This window comes from Eriocheir sinensis, unplaced genomic scaffold (genome assembly GCF_024679095.1).
Source record: "Eriocheir sinensis breed Jianghai 21 unplaced genomic scaffold, ASM2467909v1 Scaffold439, whole genome shotgun sequence".
In the NCBI taxonomy this organism is placed as follows: domain Eukaryota; kingdom Metazoa; phylum Arthropoda; class Malacostraca; order Decapoda; family Varunidae; genus Eriocheir; species Eriocheir sinensis.
In genome coordinates this window covers 192529-201696 of record NW_026111764.1, presented here as the reverse complement: position 1 = coordinate 201696, position 9168 = coordinate 192529, and positions in this window count along the sequence as shown.

Genomic DNA, 9168 nt, shown 5'->3' with positions numbered 1-9168 from the left:
TAATTAAATTTGTATTAAAATAAATATACAAAATGCACATACAATATGATAAATTTGTATTGAAATAGATATGCAAAACACACATGAAACAATGTAAGTTTGTTTCAATATATATATACGAATACACATAAAAAAACGTAAATTTCTATTAAAATACAAGTAAAAAATACACATAACATGATGTAAATACGTATAAAAATATATATACAAAATACAAATAAAATAATGTAAATTCGTTGCAAAATAAATAAACAAAATACAAATAGAAGAACGTAAATTTGTATCAAACTATATACAAAAATACACAAAAGTAATTTAAATTTGTATGAAAATAGATATACAAAATATACATAAAATAAAATAAATTTGTATGGAAATATTTATACAAAATACATAAAATAATGTAAATTTGTATCAAAATAGTTTAAGAGATGCGCATAAAATAACGTAAATTTGTGTTAAAATATACAAAATATACATTAAATAATGTTAATATGTATAAAAAAAATATATACAAAACACAAATAGAATAATGTAAAATCGTATCAAAATAAATACACAGAATATTAATAAAACTGCAAAATACCCATTAAATAACGCATTTTTTATAAAAATATGTATACCAAAATAAACATAAAATATTTAAATTTGTATTACAATAAATATACAAAATGCACATACAATAATGTAAATTTGTATTGAAAAAGGTATGCAAAATACAAATAAAACAATGTAAATTTGTTTCAAAACATATATATGAATACACATAAAATAGCGTAGATTTCTATAAAAATATATATACAAAATACTCATAAAATGAAGTAAATACGTATAAGAAAATGTATACAAAATACGCATAAAATAATATAAATAAGTATCAAAATAAAAAAAACAAAATACCAATAAAAGAATGTGTATTTGAATAAATATAAATATATAAAATACACATAAAATAACGTAAATTTATATCAAACTATATACAAAAATACACAAAAGTAGTTAAATTTGTATGAAAATAGTATAAAAAATACACATAAAATAAGCTATATTTGAATTGAAATATATTTATACAAAATACATCAAATAATGTAAATTTGTATCAAAATATTTATACAAATACACATAAAATAACGTAAATTTGTATAAAAACACATAAACAAAATACATATTAAATAATGTAAATACGTATAAAAAAATATACAAAAAATACATATATTATCATGTAAATCGTATCAAAATAAATAAACAAAATACCAATAAATTAATGTAAATTTGTATGAGAAAACATCTACAAAATACACATAAAATAACCCAAATTTCTATAAAAATATATATACAAAAATGCACACAAAATAAATTAAATTTGCATAAAAATATATATACAAAACACACATTAAATAATGTAAATGCGAATAAAAAATATGTATACAAAATACTTATGAAATAATCTAAATTCGTATCGAATTAAATGAACAAAATACCAATAAAATAATGTAATTTTGGATGAAATTGTATACAGAAAATACACATAAAATAATAAGGTAAATTTGTATCAAAATATATACGAATACACACAATAAAATAACGTAAATTTTTATGAAAATATATATACAAAATACACATTACATAATGTAAATACGTAGAAAAATATATATACATAATACACATAAAATAATGTAAATTCGTATCAAAATAAATAAACAAAATTCCACTAAAAGAATGTATATTTGTAGAAAAATATATATACAAAATACAAATAAAATAACTAAAATTTGTATAAAAATATATACAAAAATACACAAAAATAAGTTAAATTTGTTTGAAAATAGATATGCAAAATACGCATAAAATTAGGCAAATTTGTATTGAAATACATCTACAAAATACACATAAAATAATGTAAATATTTATGAAAATATATAAACAAATACACATAAAATAAAGTAAATTTCCATAAAATATCTATACATAATATACATTAAATAATGTAAATATGTATGAAATATATATACAAAGTACACATAGAATATTGTAAAATCGTATCAAAATAAATAAACAGAATATCAATAAAATAATGTAAATTAGTATATGAAAATAAAGATGCAAAATACCGATAAAATAAAGCATATTTTAATAAAAATACATATACAAAAATACACATTGAATAATTAAATTTGTATTAAAATTAATATACAAAATGCACATACAATAAGGTAAATTTGTATTGAAAAAATATGCAAAATACACATAAAACTGTAAATTTGTTCCAAATATATATACGAATACACATAAAATAACGTAGATTTCTATAGAAATATATGTACAAAATACATTTGAAATGATGTAAATACGTATAAAAATATATATACAAAATACACATTAAATAATGTATAATCGCTTCAAAATAAATAAACAAAATATCAATAAAAGTGTTTATTTGTATGAAAATAGATATACAAAATACACATAAAATAACCTAAATTTGTATAAATCTATATACATAAATACACAAAAATAATTTAATTTTGTATGAAAATAAATATACAAAATACACATAAAATTAGGTAAATTTGTATTTAAATACATATACAAAATACACTTAAAATAATGTAAATTTGAATGAAAATATATAAACAAATACACTTAAAATGATGTAGATTTGTATAAAATATATATACAAAATACACATTAAATAATGTAAATATGGATAAAAAAAATATATACAAAACACAGATAGAATAATGTAAAATCGTTTAAAAATAAATACACAGAATATCAATAAAATAATGTAAATTTGTATGAAAATTAAGATGCAAAATACCCATAAAATAACGCATTTTTTAAAAAACAAATATAATAAAATACATATAAAGTATTTGAGTTTGTATTAAAATAAATATACAAAATGCATATACAATAAGGTAAATTTGTATTGAAATAGATATGCAAAATACATATAAAACAATGTAAATTTGTTTCAAAATATATATACTAATTCACTTAAAAAAACGTAGATTTCTATAAAAATATATATACAAAATACACCTAAAATTAAGTAAACTCGTATAAAAAAATGTAAACAAAATACACATAAAATAATGTAAATTCGAATTAAAATAAATAAACAAAATACCAATAAAAGAATGTGTATTCGTATAAATATAAATATACAAAATACACATACAAAATAAAAATAAAATAAGGTAAATTTGTAATGATATATATGTACAAAATACACATAAAATAATGTAAATTTATATGAAAATATATATAGAAAAACACATAAAATACCATGAATCTGTATAAAAATATATATTAAAAGTAAATATTAAATAATGTAAATGCGTATAAAAATATATATACAAAGTACATATAAAACAATGTAAATTCGTATCAATATAAATCAACAAAATACCAATAAAATAATATATATTTGAATGAAAATAAATTTACAAAATACACAAAATATAACTAAAATTTGTATTAAAATATATACAAAAATACATAAAAATAATTTGAGTTTGTATGAAAATAGATATACAAAATACACATTAAACTAGGTAAATTTCTTTTGAAATATATAAATAAAATACCCATAAAATATTGTAAAATAATGTAAATTTTTATGAGAAAACATATACAAAATACACATAAAATAACGCAAATTTCTATAAAAATATATGTACAAAAATGCACATAAAATAAATTTGCATTAAAAAATATATACAAAACACACATTACATAATGTAAATGCGTATAAAAAATGTATACAAAATACCTATGAAATAATCTAAATTCGTATCGAGTTAAATTGGGAAAATACCAATAAAATAATGTAATTTTGGATGAAAATATATAAAAAATAGACATAAAATAACCTAAATACAAATACAAATATACATACAAAATAATTTAAAATTGAATGAAATAAATACACAAAATAAACATCAAATAAGGTAAATTTGTAATGAAATATATGTAAAAATGCACATAAAATAATATAAATTTGTATGAAAATATATATACAAATACACATAAAATAACATGAATTGGTATAAAATTTGTATCAAAATATATACGAATACACACAATAAAATAACGTAAATTTTTATGAAAATGTATATACAAAATACACATAAAATAATTTAAATACGTAGAAAAATATATATACAAAATACACATAAAATAATGTAAATTCGTATTAAAATAAATAAAGAAAATTACAGTAAAAGAATGTATATTTGTAGGAAAATATATATACAAAATACAAATAAAATAACTAAAATTTGTATAAAAATATATACAAAAATACACAAAAAATAATTTAAATTTGTTTGAAAATATATATGCAAAATACACATAAAATTAGGCAAATTAAGATTGAAATACATATACAAAATACACATAAAATAATGTAAATTTGTATAAAAATATTTAAACAAATACATATAAAATAACGTAAATTTGGATAAATATATATATATATATATATATATATATATATATATATATATATATATATATATATATATATATATATATGTAAATATGTATATATAAAAAATGCACATAGAATAATGTTAAATCGTATCAGAATAAACAAACAGAATATCAATAAAATAATGTAAATTTGTATGAAAATAAAGACGCAAAATACCTATATAATAACGCATATTTCCATAAAAATATATATACAAAAATACACATAAAATAGTTTAATTTGTATTAAAATAAAAATAAAAAATGAACATACAATAAAGTAAATTTGTATTGAAATAGATATGCAAAATACACATAAATAATGTAAATTTGTATCAAAATATATATACGAATACACATAAAATAGAGTTAATTTCTATGAAAATATACATACAAAATACATATAATATGTATAATATGTATAATATATATACCAAATACACCTAAAATAATGAAAATTCGTATCAAAATAAATAAACAAAATTCCGATAAAAGAACGTATATGTGTAGGAAAATAAATATAGAAAATACACATAAAATTACGAAAATTTGTATAAAAATATATACAAAAAAAAACACAACAATAATTTCAATTAGTATCAAAATAGATATACAAAATACACAAATAATTAGTTAAATTTTTATTTAAATACATGTACAAAATTCACATAAAATAATGTAAATTTGTATGAAATGAAAACAAATACACCTAAAATAACGTACATTTGTATAAAATATATATACAAAATACACATAGAATAATGTAAAATCGCATCAAAATAAATACACAAAATATCAATAAAAGAATATAAATTTGTATGAAAATAAAGATGCAAAATAACCATAAAATAAACCATATTTTTATAAAAATACATATACAAAAATACACATAGAATAATTCAATTTGTCTTAAAATTAATATACAAAATGCAGATACAATAAGGTAAATTTGTATTTAAAAAATATGCAAAATGCACATAAAACAGTGCAAATTTGTTTCAAAATATATATACGAATACACATAAAATAACGTAGATTTCTATAGAAATATATATGCAAAATACACATGAAATGACATAAATACGTATAAAAATATATATACAAAATACACATTAAATAATGTAAATTCGTGTCAAAATAAATAAACAAAATATCATTAAAAGAATGTGGATTTGTATGAAAATAGATATACAAAATACACATAAAATAACCTAAATTGATATAAAACTATATACAAAAATACACAAAAATAATTTAAACTTGTATGAAAATAAATATACAAAATACACATAAAATTAGGTAAATTTGTATTGAAATACATTTACAAAATACACATAAAATAATGTAGATTTGAATGAAAATATATAAACATATACACTTAAAATAACGTAAATTTGTATCAAATATATATACAAAATACACATTAAATAATGTAAATATGTATAAAAAAATATATATACAAAACACAAACAGAATAATGTAAAATCGTATCAAAATAAATACACAAAATATTAATAAAATAATGTAAATTTGTATGAAAATGAAGATGCAAAATACCCATAAAATAACGAATTTTATAAAAATATATATAACAAAATACATATAAAATATTTGAATTTGTATTAAAATAAATATACAAAATGCACATACAATAAGGTAAATTTGTATTTAAATAGATACGCAAAATACATATAAAACAATGTAAATTTGTTTCAAAATATATAAAGGAATACACATAAAATAACGTAGATTTCTATAAAAATATATATACAAAATACACATATAATTAAGTAAATACGAATAAAAAAATGTATACAAAATACACATAAAATAATGTAAACTCGTATCAAAAAAAATAAAGAAAATACTAATAAAAGAATGTGTGTTTGTATAAATATAAATATACAAAATACACATAAAATAAATTAAATTTATATAAAACTATATGCAAAATTACATAGAAGTAATTAAATTTGTTTGAAAATAGATACACAAAATACAGATAAAATAAGCTAAATTTGAATTGAAATATATATACAAAATACATAAAATTATGTAAACTTGTATCAAAATACTTATTCAAATACACATATAATAACGAAAATTTGTATAAAAATATATAGACAAAATACACATTAAATAATGTAAATTCGTATAAAAAAATATGTACAAAATACACAAATAATCATGTAATTCGTATCAAAATAAATAGACAAAATACAAATAAAATAATGTAAATTTGTATGAGAAAATATATACAAAATACACATAAATAACGCAAATTTCAATAAAAATATATATAATATAATATATTTTTATTCATATTTAAAATATTTAATGTATGTTTTGAATATATATTTTAACCAAATTTACGTTATTTTATGTGTTTTTGTTTATATATTTTCATACAAATTTACATTATTTTATGTGAGTTTTGTATATGTATTTCAATACAAATCTGCCTAACTTTATGTGTATTTTGCATATCTATTTTCAAACAAATTAAAAAAAATTATTTTTATTTTTTGTATATATTTTTATACAAATTTTAGTTATTTTATTTGTATTTTGTATATATATTTTCCTACAAATTTACATTCATTTATTGAAATTTTGTGTATTTATTTTGTTACGAATTTACATTATTTTATGTGTATTTTGTATATATATCTTTTTACTTTTTCAAATTATTTTATGTGTATTTTATATATACATTTTCGTAAAAATTTACGTTTTTTATTGCGTGTATTCGTATATATTTTGAAACAAATTTTATACAAAGTTATGTTACTTTATGAGTATTTGTATATATATTTTCATACAAATTTATATTATTTTATGTGTATTTTTACATATATTTTATTACAAATTTACCTTATTTTATGTTTGTTTTGTATATTTATTTCATTCAATTTTAAATTATTTAATGTGTATATATGTATTTGTATTTAGTTTAGTTTATGTGTGTTTTCTATATTTTCATCCAAAATTACATTATTTTATTGGTATTTTCTTAATCTAACTCGATACGAATTTAGATTATTTCATAGGTATTTTGTATACATATTTTTATACTCATTTACATTATCTAATGTGTGTTTTGTATATATTTTTTTATGCAAATTAATTTTATGTGCATTTTTGTACCTATATTTTTATAGAAATTTGCGTTATTTTATGTGTATTTTGTATATGTTTTCTCATACAAATTTACATAATTTTTTTGTTTTTTTGTTTATTCATTTTGATACGAATTACATGATTATATGTGTATTTTGTACATATTTTTTTTATACGTATTTACATTATTTAATGTGTATTTTGTTTATATATTTTTATACAAATTTTTTTGTTTTTTTGTTTATTCATTTTGATACGAATTACATGATTATATGTGTATTTTGTACATATTTTTTTTATACGTATTTACATTATTTAATGTGTATTTTGTTTATATATTTTTATACAAATTTAATTACTTCTGTGTATTTTTGTATATAGTTTTATATAAATTTACGTTATTTTATGTGCATTTTGTATATTTATATATATACAAATACACATTCTTTTATTGGTATTTTGTTAATTTTTATTTATACAAATTTACATTATTTAATGTGTATTTTGTATACATTTTTTTATACGTATTTACTTAATTATATGTTTATTTTGTATATATATATTTTTATAGAAATCTACGTTATTTTATGTGTATTCGTATATATATTTTGAAACAAATTTACATTGTTTTATATGTATTTTGCATATCTATTTCAATACAAATTTATCTTAGTGTATGTGCATTTTGTATATTTATTTTAATACAAATTCAAATATTTTGTGTATTTTGGTATATATAATTTTATAAATAAATGCGTTATTTTATAGGTATTCTGCATCTTAATTTTCATACAAATTTACATTATTCTATTAATATTCTGAGTATATATTTTGATACGATTTTATATTATTCTATTTGTGTTTTGTATATATTTTTCTTTACATATTTACATTATTTAATGTGTATTTTGTATATATATTTTATACAAATTTACGTTATTTTAAGTGTATTTGTTTATATATTTTCATTCAAATTTACATTATTTTAAGTGTATTTTGTATATGTATTTCAATACAAATTTACCTAATTTTATGTGTATTTTGTATATTTATTTTCATACAAATTTAAATTATTTTTGTGTATTTTTGTATATAGTTTTATACAAATTTAGGTTATTTTATGTGTATTTTGTATATCTATTTTAATAAAAATACACATTATTTTATTGATATTTTTTTTATTTATTTTAAAGCTAGTTTACATTATTTAATGTGTATTTTGTATATATATTTTTATACGTATTTATATCATTTCATTTGTATATATATATATATATATATATATATATATATATATATATATATATATATATATATATATATATATATATATATATATATATATATATATATATATAAAAATATGCTTTCTTTTATCTGAATTTTCTTTATCTATTTTGATACGAATTTACATTATTTGAGGTATATTTGGTATATATATTTTCATACTTATTTACATCATTTTATATGTATTTTGTATGTATATTTTCATAGAAGTTTACTCTATTATATGAGTATTCGTATATATATTTTGATACAAATTTACTTTATTGATGTGTATTTTGCATA